The sequence below is a fragment of the Phocoena phocoena genome, chromosome 13, assembly GCF_963924675.1.
Source record: "Phocoena phocoena chromosome 13, mPhoPho1.1, whole genome shotgun sequence".
Classification (NCBI taxonomy): domain Eukaryota; kingdom Metazoa; phylum Chordata; class Mammalia; order Artiodactyla; family Phocoenidae; genus Phocoena; species Phocoena phocoena.
This window is the reverse complement of record NC_089231.1, coordinates 70256224-70281595: the sequence shown is the minus strand read 5'-3', so window position 1 is coordinate 70281595 and position 25372 is coordinate 70256224.

Sequence of the window (25372 nt, the reverse complement as noted above, 5' to 3'; positions counted from 1 at the left end):
CTGTCTAGGGCTTTTGCTCTAGGAATACCAAAGTACGTCCCACCTCCATGCCTTTGCCCATGCTGTTCCCTCTGCCCATGCAGTTCCCTCTGCTCCAAGTGGCTTTTCCAGTACCACTTGTTGGCCCTGAATCGGCCTCTTTTTGTAGGTTGTAGAGTCAGTGAAAGCAAGGACCACATGTATTTTATTCACTTCTGGATTTCCAGCCCATGAGACACACTGCATGTGTGCCTGCATGAATGAATGAATAAATGATGCATTCAAACCCACACTCCTCCAGAGGGTCCTCCTGGATTGCATCTTGTGCTTTGCAGCTACTTCTGCCTGTTTTTCAGTCACCACACTAACTGACTGATGCTACATCTGTCTCTTCTACTAGACTGTGTGCTCCTTGAGCACAGAGCCCATGTCTTGTTCATCTTTGTGCCCCTCCCTTGGCATATCATCACCCCAGAGTAAATGTCTACGGAACAAAGATGAAGGTTGCACACAGACATCAGGTGTTACTAGTTCCTCCCTGCCATCCCACCCCTGCAAACTGGTTTCAGGCAGGTTTGTCTTCATCTCAGTAGAGACTGGAAGACCATAGGACACTTGCCCAAGCCTAAGCTCTGTCAAAGGCTGTCAGTGATACGGTTCGGAAGGCTCCTGTTACAACCGTTACACAACCTCTTACGAGTCTGTACAGCTCAGACACTCATTAGCTAACTGGGGCCTCCAGCGGTCTGCTGATGATGTTTAACAGAAAAGATTATTATGTTCATTTTACAGGACAGGAAACTGAGACTCAGTGGTGGGCATGGCTTTGCTGACTTGCACAGAATTAGTTAGTAACAGAGTCTGTACCACCATCTAGATTTCCTACCTTCCAAGTCCTGACTTTTCTCCTCTTTTCCATTCTGGGGGAACTGGTTTTCTACAGTGCCTAAAATTTGTAATGATAATAAAAACAAAAGCAATACAAATGACAGCTAACTTCTGTTAAGCGTTGGTTCTGGTTTGGTCCCACGCTCAGGACTTTGCCCATTAAGGAGCAGGTCCACGGCATGGGTCATTTTCCCAAATGTCTGCTTTGGAAGAGATTGAAACCAAGAGGAATCTGACTTATGTGTCTTTTGGATCAGAGCAACATTCAGGACTTGGAGAAGGAAGAGACCAGCCCTGATTCAAGTCATCACATCCATTTCTCTGGGACTCAGTTATCCCCATCTGTAAAATGGGTGGTTGGATGAAATGAACACTCCAGGTCTTCTCAGAGCCAACGTTGTGTTACTTCTTCGGGAGTTGGTTCTGCCTCTGCCTGCGTGTGGCTTTCTCATGAAGGCAGATCCTAGAGTCAGTGGCGGTGACTCTGGGTCTCCCCCGTGGACCTTCGGGAGAGCAAGGAAGCACTAAGCAACACGAGAAAGCCACATGAGCCCCATTCTTCAACGGCAGCAATTTTCCGTGTAATTAAGTTTATTCATCACGTATATTAAGGGGAAAATGGAGACGCATGATCATCACAGCCCATTTGCCATGAACATCCATCTCTCAAGCGTCGCTTCTGTTTTCTCCAAGACCAACTTGCCATGATAGATACAGGGACTGGGAGAGCCATCCGGTGTGAGGAGTGGTGGGAACCCAGCCCCCTGCAGGACCCAGGTCTCATCCACCTGGACAGACACTTCTCAAAAACCATCCCTGCCCTCAAGGGGCTTACAGCCCGGGAATCAGGTTAACATTGGTTAACATTGGGCATTGCTTTCAGTTTGTCTTCCTCCAGTGGAATGCTGGCAATGTCATTGCCGGACTAGAATGTGGAAACGCAGCATTGCTGCAACGTTTCTACCATGCTCATCACTGCAGCTTCCTCTGGTGTGCTTTCTTACAAATGCACAGGTAAGGCTTAGCCTGACCCCTGGCACACACAGGAAGTTCAATCAATTTACCAGTTCATCCCACAAATACTTGAGTGCTTATCCATTCTAAGCTTCTGGGATCCTACAGTGAACACAACAAAGATCACTGGCCTCCTGAAGCTTACTGGGTGACTGTTTTGGAATAAAAGAATGAATGGATGGGCAAGCGCACATGAATGGCTTTATTCATTCAATGCTGAGTGCCAATTACGGACAGCACTGTGCTCATCACAGGTGATTAAAATGGGGCCCAAACAGTGTGTTCTTTGCCCTCACGGAACAAATGGAGGATGAAGATATAAGTAAAAGGATCACACTAATGAGTGACTCATTACAGACTGGGACAAAGCTCTGTGAGAGGAAGGGATGCCGTTTTTTTGAGAGGGTGTGAGGGGGTGGGGATTCAGGAAACCTGGAGGGAGGGATACGTAAGCTGAAACCTGAAATAAGAGTTTTCTTCAAGTAGTAAAAGAGAGTGGAGTGGGATAGGGTAGGAGCATGAGGGTTCTATCTGTTAGGATGAGTTAGGTGGCCAGTGTCTGAAGACCCAAAGCAGTAAATAATAAGGACAATTTACTATCTCGTGTAACAAGAAGTCCTAAAGCAGGGCAGCTCCAGCGTTGTTTGATTCAGAGGCTCAGTGACATCATCAAAGACACAAGTCCTTTTCATATATTCACCCTGCTTTCCTCAGAGTGTGGACTTTTGTCCCCAACGTTATTTCTTCATGGTCACAAAATGGCTGCTGCAGTTCATCCTCGCACAACAGCATTCAAAGCTGGCAGAGAGACTTCCAGTTCTCAGACTTCTTGAAGAGAGAGGGGAAACCTTTTCCAGAATCCTCCCAGGAGATTTCTCATTGGCCAAAGTTGTGTTGGTACATTTGAACTACTGGGGTTGAGGGGATGCTCATGGGGTGAACAAGAACGTCTGGGCTAGGAAGCCAGGGGACCTGATCTGGAGTCCCAGTTCTGAAGTCAACTTGCTGTGTGACCTTGGATAAGTCTCTTCCCTTCTCTGGGTCCTAAGTTCCCAGTATAAAAAGCTAGATGATTCCAAGGGTCTTTCTGTGTATGAGGTTCCAGGATTCTAAATGGGCTCTTGTTGTGGGAGCCATACAGATTTTTGTCTGTCTGGGTCCCTTGTGGGTGGATGGGGCCATGTGATGAGTTCTGGCCTATGAATCAAGGGTATGTTTTTCTTTCTAGGCTGGGGCATTTAATGGCTGATAGGAGACTCTCAGGATTTATTTTTCCCTATAGCACAGCCACTGGTAACATTTGAGATGGGGGCTATGCCCCATCAACCTGAGTCCCTGAGTGATTATAATGACAGCCTCCCTGCTCCCTGCCAACCTAAGAGACATGTGGCTCAGGCTTGAAATAAACCTATAAAGATGTGGGAATTCCTTGTTATAGCAGCATACCTTAACCCATCCCGACTGATACAATAATAATGACAATAATAACATAATGGGCATAACAGGGGAATTGACTCTGGGCCAGGCAAAGGGTTAAACCCTTTATTTGCAGTTTACTATTTAATCTTCACAGCTGCCTTGTGGGAGGGGTACAAGTACCATCCCTATTTTCAAGAGGAGGCAGCAGAGTCTCAGAGAGGGAAAGTCAGTAGCTCAAGGTCACACAGCTGGGAAGGAGCAGAGTCCGGATTCAAACCCAGGTGTGTCTGACTCTGAGGAAGGAATTAACCCCAGCACTGTTCTGCCCTGATGAAACTTGGTGGAGCTTTTGCTCAGGGCTAAAGAATGGACGAGGAGCTTGAAGAACAATGCGTGTGTGTGTGTGTGTGTGTGTGTGTGTGTGTGTGTGTGTGTGTGTGTGAAGCTCACTCAGGCCCGGGCTTCACTGCAGAGGAGAGCCCTGGTGGTGGACAAGGGCGTTCCCAAGTTAGGGGAGACCCGCCCCCGCCCCGCCCCGCCCCCCCTGGCCCAGCTTTGTCTCTGCCGGTAGCCACCTCCTCCCCGCCTCGCAGCTTCCTCTGCCTCAAGCTCCCTGCAGGGCCTGAGCCAGCTCTGCCTTCTGAGAGACCTAATTAAGCCCCAGCGAGGAGGTCCGGAGCGTCAGCTCTTGGCACGCAGCTGCCCAGAGTGGGGAGGTGGGTGGTAGGGCAGCCATGGATCCTGAGCTTCCTAGCAGAGTGAGAGCAATAATAATAACACCTATAATCATAATAATAGTAACCGTCACAGCTCTGGAGAGCTGTAAACACTAACTGCCTTTATTATTATCATTATCATTAGCTTGGCTCTGGGCTGTAATTAGCATTCGTGGAACATTTCCTGTTCACCATTAGGGTCTTACTGAGAGGTGAGACCCTCTCCTGCTCCATCCTCTCCCCAGCTATCTTCTCGGGAGACTTTGTGGGAGGTGGCCCATCTAGAAAAACCCGAGCCTTGCCCCATTTTACAGATAGGGAGCCTGAGGCCTCAAAAGGCCATGTTCAAGGCTAGTCAGAGTCCTGATCAGGGTGGGTCTCGTGTAGGAGGGACTTGGTCCCTTTCAGGCCCTTGAAGACTTTGGGCCACTGTCTCAGTGGACAAGGGGAGATGGAGCCTGGGGAAGGGCAGGTGTCCCCAGGGGTCACTCCTCGGCTGTGGCCAGCCCTGGGCTGCCAGAGGGCACAGGGTCATGGTGGGCCAAGGTCTTGCTGACGAGGCAGCCTCGGTGCGGGCCTGTGGAGCCTAGCCCCTAGGCTCCGGCTCCCCGACCCGCTCCCGGCAGCCACCGCCTCGGGGATAGCAGCCTTATTAGTGCAGCCGCCTGCAGGCCCTGGGTGCAGCCAGGGGCGGAAAAGCCCTCATTTACCCCAATGCTGGACCCTGTACATGGTGGCCACACGCGTTCCAAGCGGGGCTTCCAGAGGCACATGGATGCAGCCACACACACACCTCACGCCCTGGATTGACACTGTCACGGGCCCAGAGTGTGCATGGCCAGGCTTACACGCTCAGGCAGATGTGTACCCAGGCACACAGATGTGTACCCAGACATGTAACTGCTGTGGATGTACCCACATCCACACAGCATGGACACACACACATGCATCAGGGTGTACAAATATGGGTACATCCACGTACACTCGTGCAAACATAAACAAGCTCACCTCCCTGCACACACTGTACACGACAGGTGCCCAAGTGTACGGGAACACAGAGCTGCAGAGGCACAGATACAGACATGTGCTTCTGTCTGGTCACCTAGACACAGCCAGGCTGGTCAACACACGTGCCCTGAAACACACACATGTGCAGGCCTTCAAATGAGGGTCGTACTGGATCCAGGAATGTGCACCCACTGAACACACACTCACACACACACACACACACACGTGCCATTGTACAGACACTGCAACTCACAAACACACCCACCCTGTTACATGAGGGACCCATAGATCTTTGTATGCGCTGGCACACACGTGCTCACAGTCTGTGTTTATCTGTCTCTATTGTTTCCGATTCTGTGCGAAGCTCTACTCATCCTACTGATGAGTGGCGTCTACAGGCACTTACATCTGAAGGCACTGTCACCGAAAAGAAGTTCATTTGGTTCCCACCACCTTCTTGTGGGCCAGGCTTTACATATTCCCATTTTACAGATGAGGAAACTGAGCTGCAGCTGGAGCAAGGGGCTCACCCAAGGACAGCCAGCTAGAAGGTGATGGAGCCCTGATTCCCTCCCAACACAGGTGGTGTCGTGGGGAGCGGGGCACAGGCCTGGGTTTGAATCCTGGCTCTGCTGCTCACCAGCCTCGTGATCTTGGGCGGGTCTCCTTACCTCCAGGAGCTTTTGTCCTCACTCGTGAAGATGGGGAAGGACAGCAGCTGCTTTGTGGCATTGCCTGGAAGAGCAAGGGGAGAACCGATGTAGAGGGACAGGTACTGTGGAGGGTGCCCTGTGAGCAGCGGGCAGACGTCATCTATCTTTATTACTATTATCCTAGTGGTACAGGCACAGAGGGAGGTGATGTGAGGATGCAGGAAAAGACGGCCATCGACAGGCCAAGAAGAGAGGCCTGGGACAGACCCTACCCCTGTAGCCTGTGGAAGGAACCCACCCTGCCCACACCTCGATTTTGGACTTGGAGCCTCCAGAACTGGGGGACGATAAATTTCGACGGTTTAAGTTGCCTAGTTTTTAGTACTTTGTTACGGCAGCCCTAGGACAGTCTAACGCAGATTTTGGTCCATCGCATTTTGCTTCGTAGCAAATCCAGGGGGCTGCTGGCAGAATCCCATCCCTGGCATTGTCCCCAGGCCCCGGTGTGTCTCAGGCAAGGGGCTCCGGGCATCTCCAGAAGAACAGGATTCAGACCCGCCACGAGGAGCAGGGAACCTGGGAGCCCTGAGCACGACAGCCAGGCCCGTTGCAACAGTGACTTAGAGCTGATGTAACAACGCTCGTATCCTTTTAGTGAGGCCTGAAAGGTGCTATTAAATGGAATATTGAGATAAGGAAGTGGGAGCAGGAAAGGTTAGACGCTATTTATTCAGGTTTTCATGGGGCACTAAAATATCTTCCCTGCTGTGCTCGCCACCCCTCCGTCCTTCCCCCTCCACCCCCCTCCTCCCCTCCCTCCTCCCTGGTCCATGGCTGGTTCTCCCAGCACATGGGGGTCAGGAGGTGCTGGGCTCCTCTGCTGTTCTGGGAGGGAGCCTGGACTTAGGATTAGGCTGGGTTCTGGGCTCAAGGGGACCCAGCTCTGAATCCCACCCCAGCTGACCTGTGGGTAAACAGAGTTTCTGTGCTTGGACAGTGGCGGGAATCAAGGGGAGAGGGGGCAAGTGCATGGCACAGGGTTCACTGCCCCTCTCTTTCCCCAGAGCCCAGCTGGGGGTGGGAGGGGTAAGGGATGGCTCACAGCATCCTTGTCCCACAGCACGACCCCTCGGACTACATAGGACCCTTCCAGCCACCCTCCCTCCCTCCCCACTTCCCTTCTTCCCTGTCCCTCCTTCTCTCCCTCCCTCCCTCCCTCCCTTCCTTTCTTATTCCTCTCTCCTCTCCCCCTCGTCCCTTCCCTCCTTCCGTCTTTCCTTCCTTCCACACCTGTCTCCCACGCAGCGTTAGAAGACAGGAGAGTATGCTCTTGCCTGTACCGGGCTCACAGCTTTACTCACAACAGCCCTATCCTTCTCCCCATTTAGCACATGTGGCAACTGAGGCTTTGAGCGCTTGGGCAAGGCTTCCCAGCTGGTCCGAGGTGGATGAAGGACAGAAGCCCAGCTCTGTCTGACCTCTGACTCAGCTCTCCGTCTCCGAGGGCTGCTCGCAGGGTCTGATGTGAGTACCCCAGAAGTGGTGAGGTCCCCAAGCAAAAGTGTGCCGAGTGGTGCCCATAAGGTGTGAAGGTAGTCCTGGGAGAGTGACCGTGGGACCCTGGCAAGGAGGCAGACAGATGGCAAGGACATCTCGGTATTTGGAGGGGCCTCTGAGATGGGGTCGGCCAACCTCGCGCCTGATTCTGGGGTCCCCGGGGCAGACTCCTTTCCAGGCTGTGGATTCTCTCAACCCATCTCCACCCACTTCTTCCATGGAGGGAATTTGCTATGAGATTATAGTGGTGTTTTTTTTTTTGTTTGTTTGTTTGTTTTCTGCAGTACGCGGGCCTCTCACTGTTGTGGCCTCTCCCATTGCGGAGCACAGGCTCCGGACGTGCAGGCTCAGCGGCCATGGCTCACGGGCCCAGCCGCTCCATGGCATGTGGGATCTTCCCGGACCAGGGCGTGAACCCATGTCCCCTGCATCAGCAGGCGGACTCTCAACCACTGCGCCACCAGGGAAGCCCTATAGTGGGTTTTGAGGTGGACAGACTTGAGTTCAACTCCTAGCTCTGCCTCTATAGTTAGAATTGTGGAATTGTGGAAAAGCGAGTTAAAACTTCAGCGTTCTCATGAGTAAAATGGGCATGAGGACACCAACTTCCGAGTGTTGTGAGAGTTTGCGGGGGGGCTACTGGAGGTAAGCATGCATTGTAAACTGTAAGGTAGTGCCTGATGTGAAGTTTGGGCCGTTACCCGCCTTCAGTAGAGACTCAGAACCTTGAGAGCCGGGCCCCTGACTGATTTAACCGTGTACATAGTTGGTGCTCAATAAATGTCAAAGGCATGATCTGTTGGGCGGATTATAGCTTTTGTCTTGTTTTATTCCCTTTGTGGGTGGGTAGCAGACTGTGAGCTCCTCTGGCATCCCAGGAAGGCTTCAAACATGACAATAATTATTATTACTTAATGATAATGATGACAAGAGCTCATTTCATTGAGCACTTTCTATGTGCTTGGTTCATCTAATCTTCACAGCAACGCTATGAGATGTGTACTGGTATCATCCTTACTTCACAGATGAGGAAAGGGAGGCTCAGAGATGTTGTGTTACTTGCCCAAGGTCACACAGCTCGTAAGCGGGGGGAGTTAGGACTTGAATCCCGGTCTGGGCTTTTCTGACTCTAAAACTGGGCCACCCCAACCACTGGGGACCCTACCTTCAAAGGTTTCTGTCCTCAGGCCTGGGCAGAAGACAGAATAATGTGAAGTCTGTCACCAGCTGGGCACTCACATCCACTAATAATACAGTCAATTGCTCCTTTCAAATTACAGTAAATGTTTCCCCCCTTGAACAAATCATTTACCGTAACTGCAGAAAGAGTGTCCTGTTTACACGCAGAGCCGAAGGAATTCCAATCTGAGTCTAATTATTGATGCTGCAGCTTCTGTGGCCTTGGGAAAGGGCTGCCTAATTGCACCAATTAATACCTGCCACTCGTGTGGGTCTGTCGGGTTTGAGGTTTGGTTTCCTTCTTCCGTGGGTGTGCGGAGAGATGGTTCTGTGCGGCCACCGTGGGTGCAGAGCCCCGGGCCACAGGCTGAGGATGGCAGGAGCTTGTTTTCAGGGCATTGTCATTTTCGGGGGAGGGGCAGCCCAGGCATCCCGTCAGACCTCTGCCTGGCGGGCACTACCTCCTAGAAAGGAGGGTGAGGGCGGCTGGGGGATGCGAGTTCCATATGCCAGTCTCTGTTCTGCCTCTGACGTGCTCTGAGGTCCTGGCAGGGCACACCTCCAGCCCGAGCCTTGGTTTCCCCACGAAAAAAAAAAAGGAGCTTATGCCCATTTTAGTGTTACCATGAGGATTTCACAGGATCGAGTGTATCAGGTACAGTTGCTGTGTGAACTCTAAGGGGCTAGCCAGACTGAAGAAGTTGTTAGTAAAAATGGCAGGGCAGTGGCTGGGCGTCTGGATATTGGGATTCTCGTCTTGGGTCCACCTCTTGCTTTGCTGTGGGCTGTGGGATGATGCCTTCACTTTCTTGGGCCTCGATTTCCCCAGCTGCAAAATAGGAATGATTTCATCTGCCCTGTCTGATGTCCATGTGGGAACCTTGCCAATAGTACCCTGACCAATGAATATGGAGGCTGTGATTGTCCCATGGTGCTGATGAGCTGCGTGATGAGTTGCTATATTGGGAAAGAGAAACTCTACTTGGGGTTGTTTGGGTGGCAGACGGGGTGCTGGGTGGGAGTGGAGAGGCAGAAGAAATGTCATGGGTCTTCAAATGAAACTGACCACCTCTGACTCTTCTGAGCTGCCTGGTCTTCAGTATAATACTTACAACAATGACTCATTGGTGCTTGCTGTGTACTGGGTACTGTGTGATATATGATTACACTAAACCCTCTAGGACGTAGGTATTCTTTTTATACCTATTTTACAGATGAGGAAGCTGTGGCTCAGAGAGGTCAAGTAAGTTTCCTGAGGTCACACAGCCAGGTATTGTCAGAACCACGATTTGGACCCGGTTCTCTGGGATTCCAGAGCCTATGCCTGTCACTGCTACATCTTCCTGCCTCCAGTTGCCTCAGTCTCCCCATCTGTATAAGGGGCTCATGTTAACTTCTTCCAGGCAAAGACGTGGTTAGGATTGGGCAAGGTAAATTACGTGAGACTCAAGGCCCATGGTGTGGCTCCTTCTTCATGAATATATGTGGGTTGGGAGACTCATGGCCACTTTTCCATCCTCCCACCCACCCTAACACCACAAGGCCTGGCGGGAAGTTGGGCTGTTTATTTCCCAAGAGGGGGCTGGGTGGGCTGGTGTCTTCTTATCCTTGCAGCCCCCTTTGCTGGAGATTCCTGTTTTTGGTTTCCTCGGCACCACTGGGGCTTGTGGTCCCACCTGAGCACACGTGGGGCTGTGTTTTCTGATGTGACACGTTGTCACCGTGCATTATGTGTCATCAGCCCCGCAAAGTAGTGACACCGGAGCCTGATGCCACATGAGCGACAAAAAACGATGTGGGCCCCCTGGGGGAGTCTCGGGCCTTGACAGGTTCTCTGCGGTCCACCCACCCCCACCTTCAACTCAGAGCCCCTCTGCTGCTTCTTGGCAGAGCCTGCAAGGCCCCGAGGGGGTGGGGCTCTGCTGGCGGGGCCGTGGCTCACAGGGGGATGAGTTTGATGTCCTGGAGCCTGACACATGCCTTGTATGAGGTCCCCAAATTAAAAGAAACAAAGCTCCTTAGTCAAAGGCAGCCTGGGCCTGGTGGGGGGAGACGTGGCAGGGCTCTGGAGTGCGGCGACTGACTGATTTCCCCTAATTACCGCTGGTTTAATATTTATAGGGTTGGTGCCAGAGGGCTGCAATTCAGCCCAAATGGCTGCTGGGGTGGGGGAAGGCTCTGGTGGGGGCCACTGAACAGGCAAGAGTCTGCCTGCGTTCAGGGTCCTGCTTGGCCAACTGGTCTGCCCCTGGCGACTTCCTGAGGCACAGAGAACATCCACTTATATTGCACAAACTATGTGCTGGGCCCTGGGATCAAACCCAGCCAGCCTGGAGGCCCCTGTGGCCTAGTAGTTCAAGGTGGGGGCTCTGGAATCAGTTAGATCCAGGTGTTTAATCCAAATTTGACTTCTTCCTGGCTGTGTGCCCTTGGGCCAGTGACCACACCTCTCTGAGCCTCAGTTCCTTTGTCTGTAAAATGGTGGTAATAATATGCCTCCCTCCCGTGGTTGTTGTGAAGATCCAATAAGGTAAAACATGCAAGGTGCGGGCTTCCCTGGTGGCACAGTGGTTGAGAGTCCGCCTGCTGATGCAGGGGACACGGGTTCGTGCCCCGGTCCGGGAAGATCCCACATGCCGCGGAGCAGCTGGTCCCATGAGCCATGGCCGCTGAGCCTGCGCATCCGGAGCCTGTGCTCCGCAATGGGAGAGGCCACAGCAGTGAGAGGCCCGCGTACCGCAAAAAAAAAAACAAAGAACAAAAAAAACATTCAAGGTGCGTAATACAAAGCCAGATACATAGTTTGTGCTTGATAAATTGTAGCTATGTCAGTGAATCTATAGATATTACTTTGTGGGATGGAATTCCCCTGTATCAGTTAGCTATGGACTCAATGATGTTGTGTAACAAATCAGCCCTAAACTTGGTGGCTTAAAACAACACTAATTTCTTCTCCAACCACCCAGTGGGGTGGTTGAGGGTTGGTTCCTCTAGACTGGGCTTAGCTGGGTGTCTCTGCTGATCTTGACTGGACTTGCTCAAGCAGCTGGGGCTTGGATCATCCAGGCTGGGCTCTGTCTACATGGCTCTCTCCCCTTTCTGGGACCAGCACTGGGCTGTGCATGTTACTCTCTTGGCAGTGATAGAAGCATGCAATATTATTGTCTATCCTTCCACCTGACATTCCTGTGAAGGAGAAATTATTCCCATTTTCCTGATGAGGAAACAGATTTGGATTTAGGAAGTTACTAAATGGTGGAGCTAATATCTTAACACTTCAAAGACTGTATTCTTCTCAATTGCCAGGTACTCTGAGCCACCTTGAATCACAACAGCAGGTACCACTTATTAAACCCCTACTATATGACAATTGTTTTGCATGACTTATCATTAATCCAAAGCAACTTTTGGATGAAGGCATTTATATCCCCATTTTACAGACAGGGAAGTTGAGACTAAGGCTAAGTAACTTGTCCAAGTTCTCATAACTAATAAGTAAATGACAAACTCAGGATTGGAACACAGGTCTCTTTAACTCCATGCCAGCACGTCTTTGTATCTGAGGTTTCCTCTGCCTGTTGTCTCTCTCTCTCTCTCTCTCTCCCCCCCCCCGGTCTTTCTGCAACCAGACTATGTCCATCAAAATAATGTGTTCAATAAATTAAAACAAATAATAGACACCAGGAACTACAGTGGTGCTATCCCCATTTTAAGGATGGGGAAACTGACTTGAGGAGAAGTGAGGTCTCTTGCTCAGGTCACAGAGCCAGAAGTGACTTTGCAGCACAGAACCAGCACTTGAACTCTGGGCTGCCTGCCACCAAACCTGCAGTTTTTGTGTCTAGGCAATGCTGAGCTATGAAGGAAGGGTCAGTTGCTGTGTGTTATATAAGAAATTGGCCCTCTCTGGCCTCTCTCTCCTCTTCCCCGCCTGCCCTGTTCTCCACCTGATTAATTGATGCCTTTCTGCACTGAGGCATCTGCCTTCAACAGGCTGCCCTGCATCCCACACCTTTTCCTCTTTCATCAAAACTTGCCTTTGTGGTCCCATTGCATCCGGTCTTGCTGGGGACAGGAGCTCATCTGACAAGCTAACATGGGCCACCTTGCGGTGTAGGGCTGAGGATGGTATCGCATATAGCCTCTTCTGACCACCCCACCGAGCTAACCTGAGTGAACATTCCCTCTGACTCCCTGAGCCTCAGTTGCCTCATCTGGAAAATAGGGAGAGTCACATATACTTCGAGGGCTGTCGTCAGCATCAAAATGTGCTTACGTCTGGTCTTAGCACAGCATCTGGCAGGGAGGAAGCACTGCATAAATGTAAGCTATTGTTACTGTCAGTTGGACCCTGCAGTATTTTTTTTCACTCTGGAGGTGGGGGGAAAGCTTAAAATTACGGAAGCCGGCTGACTTAGGTTCCCAATCCATCATTCTGCAGATGGAGAAATTATCTAAACTCCATCCCAGATTTCCGGAGTTCAGGAGAGGAGGAGGGAGAGATTCCACAGGCTTCCAGCTGTGGCCGAGGAGGGGTAAGGAGGGTGTGGGCATAGAGGGGGTGACAATATTCTGTCCGATGCCCTTCTTTTCCAATTCGAAGGCTCAGAAGGGCCCAGGAATGCTGTCACGTCCACATAGCTGGCTGCCAAGGGGCTGAGGCCACTCTTGGACGGAAAGCTTCACAGCTCTTCCTCTGTCCCGGACTCAGGCCTCCCTGGGCTGCAGTTGGGGTGCTGTGAGGTGTTTCAGAGAAGAGCAGCAGCGTGGGGAGAGAGAGAGAGAGAGAGAGAGAGAGCTGCTAAAGCAATTCTCAGTGAAATCCCCGGGGGTTGGTGTCAAGGACAAAATAGTGTGTCCCATGGGTAAATATAGTTAACACAGCTGCAAAACAGAATTTATTTCTTGTTTGAGATATCATTTTTAAAGTATGGCATAGGGAGAGCTTTAAAAATGAAATTATAGCAGGCAATAAAAAACCTCATAGGCACTGTGTTCAAATTATGCTACAGTAATAGGCCAAGTTCATAAATAAACATTGCCGGTTAACCCTTTCTGAGCCCTGGTGGCAGAGCCACTGGGATTCAGCTGCGAGTGGTGGTTTTAAACCCCAGTGGGAGAAAACAGAATCGCCTTCCTGTGCTCCCAGCCTTCTCTCCCTGGCCTCTACAGTCAGGTGTTAAAGGGCCACAGATGATTCTTTGCTAAAATGAGAGGCTTGGGTTTGCAGAAACATGCTCCATAGATGTCTGTGCTCTCTGAGTCAGGAGTATTTTAGGGTCTCGATTAGGTAGATTCCTCCTCAAACTCTCCATATTTCCCACCTCCTCTTAAAAATAAAACATGTTACTATTCTCCCTCTTATTATAGTACGTGGGTTCTAACCACTGCTGGCGGTGATTTTGCCCCCCTGTGAACACGTGGCAGTATCTGGAGATATTTTTGGTTGTCACAACTGGGAGATGCTACTGGTATCTGGTGGGTGGAGGCGAGGGATGCTGCTCAACATCCTGAAATGCACAGGTCAGCCCCCATCCCCCATCACAGAGAACGATCCGGCCCCAAATGTCCCTGGTGGCGAGATTGAGAAGCCCAGCTTTACCGCGATGCCTTGTTCGGTCTCTGCCGTCCTCTTTGAAAGCTGGCACGTGCCGTCTTGTTCACTGCTCAATTTTATCACTCAGCCTAGTGCTTGGCACGCAGTGGGTCTTCAATAGGGATTTGCTAAAAGGTTGAATGAATGAACGGAAACTCTGCATTGCCCCTTCTCCCCTTGGTGGACTCCGACCCATCCTTTTGTTCCCAGCTCAAAGTTTGCTTTTTTTTTTTGCGGGGGGGTGGGCCTCCACTGGACCCTCTACTCCGAGGTTACCACCACCCCGCCCACCTCCCATTAGACATTTTGGTGATACTTGTTCCTTGTTTCTCGTCCTTGGATTTACTTGTCCATCGTTCACATTTCTGGTCAAACGTCACAGCTTTGAAGGAGCGTCTTGACTGCCTTCACTAGAGTGGCCTCGCTTGTGTCTCTCTCATCCTCCTGTTTCGTTTCCGTCATAGCATCTATCAGTAGCTGAAATCATTTTGTTTATCATGGGCTGGGGCTTAACCATCACTGGGTCCCTAGTGCCCGGTGTAGCCCCTGGATCAGAGGGGATGCTCAGTGAACACTTGCTGAATGTGTCAGCGAGGGTCGGAGAATGGGGACGGCCTGTCTTGCCCTAGACACCTGCCTCTCCTTCTCTGGAATCCTCCCACATCTCCTTCCTCCGGCATGGAGACTGTATTAGGACTGAAAAACCTGCCATCCCCCTCTACACTGTTCCAGTAACTTGTCGGGAGAAACTGGCAAGTCCCTATCTCTCCCTTCTCTGCAAAATGAAGGCGCTGGGGTACATCCATGCTTCGTAACCAGGGATGTGTGTGTCAGTATCACCTTCTCAGACTTTTCCTAAGAGACAAAGCCCTACTTCGTGCAGACCTGCAGAGCCAGATTCTCTGCAAGGGCGTGTGCCCTGCTCTGTGCTTTTGTAAAAACTCCCTGGGTAATCTGGATTCAGGGTATGATTCAGAGGCAGAAAACCGGGGACCTTTGGAGCCCCAATTCCAGCCCCAGCATCTGACATCTCCATGATTTAAAGTTGCCCAGCCTGGGCCATTTATCTGAGTGACTCTCTTCCCAGGCTCCCCTGGCACTTTTGCTAATTTAATAGCATTTAATTTAATTTTGAAATGATTTTTTAAGAAAGGCTGTTGCCGCAGAAGCCCCAACCATCTCATTCTTCCTCCTCCCTGAGGCTGGAAATACATCTTGTGGCTGAAGCCAGGTTTCTGGCCGTGGATGTCCCTTGGAAAGCCCACCGCCTTTTTGTGAAAAATGCTGAGCTTGCTGTCTACCCATTGGGCATAATTACCTTTCTCCTCTCCAGAGCCCTCTGCTCGTTCTGTCCTGAGGTGGAAAGAAAGGGCTGGAAAACCAGACCAAGTTAGTGTCTGACTCATGAGCTCTTATCTTAGACAAAGGGATCGGCGTAACCCAACACATGTACACACAGGCACATACTTACACACGGACACAAACACATGCACACGCATGCACCCGGTTCATTCTTTCATATTCTCTAGGGCTGAATGGCTATAGCTGTTGGCTACATTTAGCTCTGGGTTTTCTCCCGAACTTTCCAGATTTCCTTTTTTCCTGGACATTCATGGGCTTTTTCCCAGGGATATGCCACCTCAGTTTCTTTGCCTCCTTTTAATTATTTTCTGTTATTTTAAACCCAATTTTACATGGGCTTGATCATTATAACTCATCTTAGATTCATCTATTCATGCATTAATTAATTTTTATTGAGAATCTCCCATGTGGTCAATGTGAAGACACGCACAGTTGTGAGTCAGACAGACCTGACCTTGTCCTCAAGAAAGACAGAACCGGGACTTCCCTGGTGGTCCAGCGGTTAAGAATCTACCTTCCAATGCAGGGGACGTGGGTTCGATCCCTGGTGGGGGAACTAAGATCCCACATGCTGCAGGGCAACTGAGCCCGTGTGCCGCAACTAAGACCCGACGCACCCAAATAATAAAATTTTTAAAAAATTTACTTAAAAAAACCAAAGAAGGACGGAGCCTGCCTAGGAGGAGAGACAGGTATGGGGAAAGGTTCTTATGGGCAAAAATGGGGAGGGACTATGGAAAATGGGGATGGGCAGGTAACTCCAGAAGTCTTGGGGGAGGTCTCTCCTGTAGAATAATTATACTATTTGTCTGGATAGCAACCAGAAGCAAAAAGGCAGAATGGAGATGGTGAAAGCATCCTGTCACGCCCAGACAAGTTGAAGTTCTTTTCTCTCCTGTGGAAGAGATTACTAGCTCTTTGCCAAATCTGTTTTGTCTTCTTTCAGGGCACACAGCTCAGGTCCCAGCCTCCCTCGCAGTGGCCATGAGACCAAGTTCTAGTCACATGCGCGTGGAGGTGATGTGCTCCACGCCCAGGCCTTGTCAATAAACTCTACCAGGTGTGATCTTGTGTGCTCTTTCCTGTCCAATGATTTAATTCAGATCAGTCCGTGAGCTGGGAGACCCCGAGCTGAGGATGGAGGAGCCATAATATGGCGAGAACCTGGGTCTCTAATACCTCTTGGAGGAAAGTCACCCTAAAGAGTTGCCCAACCAGGAACGTCTGCAGTGGACTTTGCAAGAGCTAGAAATAGACCTCTACCATGGTTAAGCCATTGCACATTTCAGGGTTTGCTTGTTACATCAGCCGACATCACCTTAATCCATGAGCCCCAACCCTCCTGTCACCTGTGTTTGTAAATTATGTTTTGTTGGAACACAGTCCATGCTGCTTTCAGGCTGTAGCAGCAGAGTCGAGCAGTTGTGACAGACTGTATGGCCTGCAAAGCCTAAAATATTTATTCTCTGGCCTTTTACAGAAATCATTTGCTGACCCTGCTCTTCACTAATGCACCAAGCATCTGGGCAGAGCTAGAAGCAGTCTAGATTCTTCTCCCTCTCTCCAATACGGGTTTCTTTGAAGAGACCACTCCCAGATGCTCAGACTTCCTGCCCTGACTTGGTTCTGGCTTCCTCGGCCCCTTTGGCCCCATTCCTTGGGCACAACTAGGCTTTGTGACTTAGACCCGAACAGAGACAGAAAAGGATGATTGGCAGTCATCATTCTTCAACTTCCTCAACCGTTAGCTCTGATCTTCTGAATCATCTAGTTTCAGCCCTTGACTGTCTGGACTTGGAAGCTGACACCCAGAGAGAAAGGATTAGACTTTTCCCAGGGTCACTCAGCCAGCGAGTAGCTGAGAGGTCTTGCAGAAATAGCTGGGGGTCAAATAAACTGCTTTTGGATAAAAACAGCTAATGTTTATTGAGCGCTCGTTATGGGCGAGGCACTCATTTACTCCTTTCAGCAAACCTCAATGTGCTATCATCATGATCACTCCCATTTTACAGATGGCAAAACTGGGGCACAGGAGGCTAATTCGCCAAGGTCCACTGTGTTGGTGAAGCTAGGATTTGAATGCAGCGGTGTGAGTTCAGAGTCCATGTTCTTATTCATGGTGCCATATTGGACCTGTCATCCATGCCCGCTTTGAGTCTTGAAACTTGCCCCTAATCAGCATTGGTAGAAAGAATAGACTCAGGTGTACAGGGGGGTCCTTTTCCTTAGCCCCTGCTCTCCTGTCCCACCTCCCTGTGATCCTCAAAGCCCGGAACGGTTCATCAATTTTGTTTGCATATCCAACTTCACACACTGTCATTTCATTAACTCAAGTGAGGGGCTCTTCATATGAGGTTGAGCTTCAATAATTGTCTTTAAAGTTATGGAGAAATGTATGCTTAATTATATTTGCATATGAAAAATAGGGTCTAATTAGTTTGATTGATTATTATTTTAGCCCTAATGGCATTTTGAGTATCTGTCCCAACTAACAGCAAGTGGATCGCTAATAAATCATTGAATTTTTATGGCATGGTCTATTGAGCTGGCTTATGAAATATATTTTATTAATATCCCGGAATGTATTGAAACTGATACAAGTCAAACAACTGCTCATTTATTAAACTGTTTAAATGTCAGTTTTATACAAGAGTAATAATACAGGAAATATGTTCGTCCAGGAGACATCAGCGTGCCATGGGTACTCACAGTATTAGTTATCTTGGAAAAATATATTATGGAAATAAAAGTCCAATTATGTCATTTATTGCATTAAATAAATCTATATTGACTAACATAAATGTGGCACATTAGCAGATGCACTTTCTTTCAAACTTTTTAATTCTCTAGGATTTCACTCAAGGGCGTAGTGGAGCCTGGATCTCCAGGACAGAGGAGTCACTGAATGTTGTGGTCAGTTCTCCTCGTTGTGGTGTGAATCTGTCCTGTGCAATAAAGGTCCCCAGGATTCCTTTCTTTTTTTTTTTTTTTTTTTTCCAGTACGCGGGCCTCTCACCGCTGCGGCCCCTCCCGTTGCGGAGCACAGGCTCCGGACGCGCAGGCTCAGCGGCCATGGCTCACGGGCCCAGCCGCTCCGCGGCATGTGGGATCTTCCCGGACCGGGGTGCGAACCCTCGTCCCCTGCATCGGCAGGCGGACTCTCAGCCACTACGCCACCAGGGAAGTCCAGGATGTCCTTGCTTAAGCGTTCCTCTTCTGGAACATCACGAAGGACTGGGGTTCAGGCCCAGCTCTTACAGGAGCACAGGTGGCAGCCTTCATTTGTTCATCTGATGAGGTTTTTTTTTTTTTAATTGCAATATAGTTGATTTACAATGTTGTGTTAGTTTCAGGTGTACAGCACCTGTATGAGTACTTTTGGGGTGCATGCTGTGTGTCAGGTGTTGCACCCTGGGGACACTGGGGTGCACCAGATAGGTAGGGACCCTACTCCCATGGAAGTGACATTCTAATGGGAGTAAAATTAAAAAAGAAACTCTTTTTCTCTGCTACTACTATGCATAGCAACTAAAAGGAAAAAACACTGTTTTTCTTCTACTACTTACAATGCTTCTGACACCCAACGTGTGGGGTTTTTTCCCACACCAAACAATTCTCCAATTCTCTAATTCTCTGGACACCAACTAGGTATCCTATTACTCAATTCTGACACTAGCCACCTGGGCTTAGTGCAGACTCTACTGGTTGAGGACTCAGTTGAGGACAGTTGAGGACAGACTGGCCCCTCTGCCTGACCAGCTATACGTTGAGGATCCCCACAGGACCCTCCTTGGGTTCAGTAATTTGCTGGAACCCCTCACAGAACTCAGGACAGTGCTTTACTCACTATGATTTGTCGATTATGAAGCATACAACTCAGGAACAGCCAAATAGAAGAGACAAAAAATGTACAACGTGAGAGTTGTGAGTTAAGTTTTATTTGAGGCAAAATGAGGACTATAGCCTGGGAGACAGCATTTCAGATAGCTCTGGGAAACTGCTCCAGAGAGGTAGCGGAGAAGGTAAATATATACGTGATTTTGGTGAAGGGGGAATACATGCAATCAAGCACATATTTTTTTGCAGAAGGTTTCTGCTAGTCACGAGGAGCAGACGTCACCATGAGGATTTTAGTGCTTTTCTAGATACGAGGAGATCCAAGAATTGGGCTCATAAAATCTATCTGAAGACCTGTTCTGCCAGTTTTTCCCAGAGCACAGAGTGCCTCCTTCCTGATCTCCACTCTGAACTCCTTTCAGGGGGTCAGCAGCTGCAGCAGCTTATAATTTGATCCTTGTAGAGGTAGATGGCAAGTGCCAATTTGTAGGTGACAGATGCATGGGGCAAGGTATGTGGGAAGGGGCATGGAGCTTTCATGCCCTCTCTGGGTACACCACCCTCCTAGCACCTTGATAGCTTCACCAACTCTGAAGCTATCCAAACTGGTGTTTAGGATTTTTACGGAGGCTTCATTACCTCCATTGCAATGATTAAGTCATTGGCCATTGGTTATTGAAGTCAATCTCCAGACCCTCTCACCTCCCCAGAAATTGGAGGGGTGGGACTGAAAGTTCCAACCCTCTAATCACATGGTTGGTTCCCTTGGCAACCATCCGCCATCCTTAGGGGTTTTCCCAAAGTCACCTCATTAACATAAACTCACTAGAGTTGAAAAGGACTTATTATGAATAACAAAAGATATTCCTCTCACCCTTGTCACTCAGGAAATTCCAAGGGTTTTAGGAGCTCTGTGCCAGGAACTTGGAACAAAGACCAAATATGTATTTCTTATTGTATCACAACATCACGGGGAGACAATGGACAAAAGAAAAATGAGATCATTTCAAATAGCGATATGGGCTATGAAGGGAATAATGCAGGCTGTCGGGGTGGGGAATGCCGTGGGTGGGGTTCCTTTATATGGGAAAGTCAGGGAGAATGGTGAGAAGGAGAGAGCCAGGAACAGAGCCAAGGGCATGGACTTCCAGGCAGAGGGAAGAGCAGGTGCAAAGACCCTGAGTTTAGAGTGAGCTTGTCTTGTTTAAAGAACAGAGTGAGTGCCGATGGGGCAGGAGCAGAGTGTGCTAGGAGAAAAGTGAGAGCTGGGGCACCAGATCATGAAGGGCCTTACAGATCAAGAAAAGGAGTCTGGGTCTAATTCTGGGTGCGACGGGGACGCCACTGGACTGTTAGACTCAGGAGAGGGAGATGGTCAGATTTATATTTTGCCAAGGTCACTAGGGTGCTGGGAGGATAATGCACTGCAGGGGGCTAAGATGGCTGGGGAGAAACGGGGTAGGCAGGTGCAGTCATTAAGGGCGGGATGTGGGAGGGAGAGAAGTCCACGGTTCGGGATGTACATGGAGGTCGAGTTGACAGGATACGCTGATGCATTAGAGATGGGGAGACAGGGAGAGAGGAGCCAAGGATGCTTCCAGTGTGTGATCTGAGCATCTGGGTACCATTTCCCGTGCTGAGGAAGAGGGTATGGGAAGGAACAGCTTGAGTAGCAAAGTCAAGACTCAAGGGGCCAGTAGGAATCACTTAGGCTGGTGGTTCTCAAATGTTAGGTGTATTGGAATCACCAAGGATTCTGGTCGCCATCCAGAGTCCTGGACCTTGTCCCCAGGGATTCTGATTCATCAGATCTGGGCTGGGGTGTCGACATGAGTTGTTTTGGGTGGGGTGGCCTCTGGTGATTCCAATGCACAGCCATGTTGGAGGACGGCTTTTCCAGTCCCCTCATTTTGCAGAGCGGGAAACTGAGGCCGGAGAGGAGACAGGATTTGCAAATTGGTGGCAGAACTAGGATAGAAACATGTTCATCCTGACTCTTGGCTTGGCTATTGGCTCTCCCATGGCTCAGGCTGCCTTTGTCATCAAGAAAGGCATATTCTAGTGCCCTGGGTAGGCAAAGCCCAGACATTCCGGCTCAGCCAAGCTCAGAAATGCTCAGGACAGAAGTGGGGTATAGGGAGTTTTAGAGTTAGATAGAGGCAGTTAAGGATGGTTCAGCCTTTGGGCACTGCCATCTTGCTGTGCACCCTTGGGCAACTCATGTAACCTCTCTGATCCTTGGCTTCTCTATGTATAATTGGTCATAAGAATGATGCCTTCTTCACAGGGTGTTGTGAGGATCAAATGGGACTCTCACGTGAGGGGCTTAGCACAGCTCTTGACGCGTTGTGAGCCCTAAGTACACATTAGCTGTAATATTGATACAAATTACTGTGGATACCCAGTGGTCACCTGGGGAGGCAGCCCAGAGCAGTGATAGTAGCATGGACTTGGGAATCAGGCAGAGCCAGGTCCAAATCCCACTTCTTTGCTGTGGGGCCCTGGGAAGGCATTCTACCTCTCTGAGCCTCTGTAAAATGGGAGGGCAGGTGTTATAATGCCCACATGTAGGGTTTGTTTGTGGATTTAAGAAAAATGTGCATCAGATTTCAGGCTCAGAGTCTGGTCTTCAAGGACTGGGTGTTATTGGAATTATTATGCCAACTTCAAGTCACTGACCCAAATCCCAGTCAGTTGCAACCGCTGTAGAAACCGCCACTGCCACCTGGGGACTGCCAAACGGGTGGCCGCGGAGGACAGCCCTTGCCTGGGGTCTCCTCCCTCCATCTTTCTAACTTGCTGTGTGACCTTGGGTGAGCCCCTCACCCTCTCTGGCCCCTGTTGCCTCATGTGTGAAATGAGGAGGTTAGTCTGGTTAATCTCCAAGGTCTTTTTCAGAGCCTTAAAAAAATCAATGACTGTAAAGGTCTGTGATTAGTGAGAAACCATCTGCCCCAGGCGAAGACCAGACCCTCCCCAACCTTTGTGTGTGGGGGGAATAAAACAATAAGCAGAAGGCTTAGCAAATTGCCACCTCACAGGCCTTAAAAACGAATATCTGCTTTTGTATCAGCCTTGATTGAGATCCTTATGCTATGGCGGCCGTCCCCCGCCATCAATGCCTTAATTAGAAATTAGGACAGTCACATTGGCATAAATTAAATCAGACTAAAGATGATTAACAAAGTAATGCAAGAAATCATTAAATTAAACCATTGTGCCAAGTCCTCTGCTGATCTATCACAAATTTGGGCTGCTAATGAGGTCTTAATTAGTAAGTTAGGTCGAAATAATTCATGTCATTCACTTCAAAGACAGCCCTCTTTCTTTCTTTTTGTTTTTTTTTTTCCTCTTTTTGAATCCAGCCCCTAATGTAGATTTCCTGGGCTGCAGAAGGAGGCAGGTGGACATCATCAATAAAAAACAGAATTCTTCAGATTATCAAAACCTGCTTGGCATCCAATGTATTTTTTGGGAGGCTTGTTCTGATGTCAGATTAGGCGGAAGCAGGATGAACAGCTTGCTATCCTAAGATGACAGAATGGCAGAAAGAGATGAAACAGTTTGGAAGTTCATTCCTTCATGATACAGATGGGAAAACTGAGGGCCGGACAAGGTAAGGGTCTTAGAGTGTGTTGGGGGCAGAGCTGGGACCCTGGCATCCTGAGTACGGATCGGCTTTTTTTTTCTATTACTTTGTGATGTCTCCCCTTTGTCCAGAAAAAGCAGCAGGTGGAGGAAGCAAGTTCTGAAATGGTTCAGTACTATCCAGTTTAGTCAGTAGGAGGCCCTGCCCCTGTTCGGTAGAGATTGACATCTTCGTGGTCTTCCAAGGGACCACTTCAAGTGCCTGGTCTGTGGCACGCTCTCAGGAGTAATGGCAGTTGTTATAATGGCTAGCATTTCCTGAGCATGTACTACATGCCCAGCACTGTGATAAGTGGTTTCCATGCCTTTCCTCATTTCATCTGGAAAGCATTCAGTAAAGTAGACGTTACTGTGTTCCCCATATTATTGATGAGAAAGCCGAGGCTCAGAGAGGTGAATTAACTTGTCCTAGGTCACACAGCTGAGAAGAGACAGAGCTGGAATTTGACTTTGACGCCAGAGTCTGAATGCTTAACTGCTGTGCTCTCCTGCCTCAACAAATAATTGCCGAATGAATGGTGGGGTGGCTGGGGTGGGTGATGTGGGGGCATGTGGTAAGAGTCCGTTGGAAAGGTGATCAGGGAAGAGGGAGCCAGCCATGGATAAATGTGCTGACTCAGCATGGTTTTAGAGCAGAGTGGGGCTGTTGGAAGACCGATGGCTTTGGGGTCAGACTGGTCAGAGTGTGACACCTGGTTCTGCACAGTCCTAGCCATGCAGTCTTAAGCCAATTGCTTCCCATGTCTGAGCTTCAGTTTCTTCATCTGTAATATGGATACAATTAATATTGACCTGTGAGGAATCTGTGGGGCTTCAATGTGATTGTATGAGGAATATGCTTTTGTACATAGTATGTGTTTAATAAATGTTTTCTCCCCTCACCTTCTCAATGGTTGTCTGATTAAGTTAGCTTGTGCTGTGTAACAAATTACATGAAACCCAGTGGCTTAAACCAAGAACAATGTAATTAGCTCAGGATTCTGTGGGCTGGTCATTTGAATTGGGCTCAGCTGGAAAGTTCTTTGGCTGGTGCTAACTGGGCTCACACAAGAGTCATCCATTGATTGCTGGTCAGCAGGACCGCTCCAACATTGGGGTTTGGCTGGCTGTTGGCTGGGGTGCCTGGGCCATGTGTCTCTCATTTCCCAGAAGGCTAGCTTGGGCTTGCACTCTAGGTGGTGAAGCGTTCCCAGTATAGCAACAGAGGGCAGCCCTATGGCACAAGCGCTCTTTAAACTTCTACTTGTGTCACATTTGCTGAAGTCTCACTGGCTGTGGTGGACTGAATGATGCCCCCTACCCCACTCCTCAGATGTCCAGGTCCTACTCTCTGGAACCTGTGACTATATTACCTTATATGGCAAAGGGACTTGGCAGATGGGATTAAGGATCTTGAGATGGGAGGTGATCCTCAATTATGGACTGGGCCCAACGTCATCACAAGGTCTTTATAAGAAGGAAGCAGAGGGATCTACAGAAGGGACGAAGGTGATGTGATGATGGAAACAGAGATTAGAACAATGGACTTTGAAGATGGAGGAAGGGGCCACAAGCCAAGGAATGCTGGTGGCCACCAGAAGCTGAAAAAAGGAAGAAGGTGGATTATCCCATTAGGACCTCCAGAAGGAACCAGCCTTGCTGACACCTCGACATTAGCCCTTAAGGCTCACTTTAGACGTCTGACCCCCCAGAAATGTAAGAGAATAAACATGCATTATTTAAAGCCACTAAGTTTTTGATAATTTACACACTTACAGCAGCCATGGGAAGCTAGCACTGGCCACAGCAAGCCCAGATTTAAGGGGTGGTGAAATAGACCCCAGTTCTTGATGGGAACTGCAAAGTCCCTGTATAAAGGGTGTGCATTTAGGATGGGAAGGATTTTTGGTCATTTTTTGTACTCTGCTACATCTGTGAACATGTCACTTCAGCCCAGTAATTTAAAAATAGTAATAGTATTAATAATAATAATGTATATTTAGTGAGCATTTTCTAGAAGCCAGGCAGTGCAAGCACATGGCATGCCTTATTTTTATCCTTTCCCGTATTGTGGTAAAATATACATAATATAAAATTTCCCATTTTAACCATTTTTAGGTGTACAGTTTAATAGCATTAGGTACATTCACGAAGTTGTGTAACCATCACTGCTGTCTATTTCCAGTTTCTTTTCATCATTCCAAACAGAAATTCTGTAACCACTAATCAGTAACCCTCCATTTCATCCTCCCTGTCCTTCTGTGTCTGGCTTATTTCACTTAGCAGAATGCCTTCAAGGCTCATCTGTGTGGCAGCATGTGTCAGAATCAAGTCCTCGCAACCACCCTCGGGGGCAGCTGAGGCTCAGGGAGGTGCCATGACTTGTCCAAGGCCACACAGCTGGTAAGTGGTGGTGTCAGGGCCTGAACTCGGATCTCCTGGATTCTAGGTGTGCAGGTTGACCTCCTTTCACGTCTCCATCCTGCGTCTTGTGGCAGGTACTGGGCCTCCTGGGTCTTAGTACCCACAACCCAACC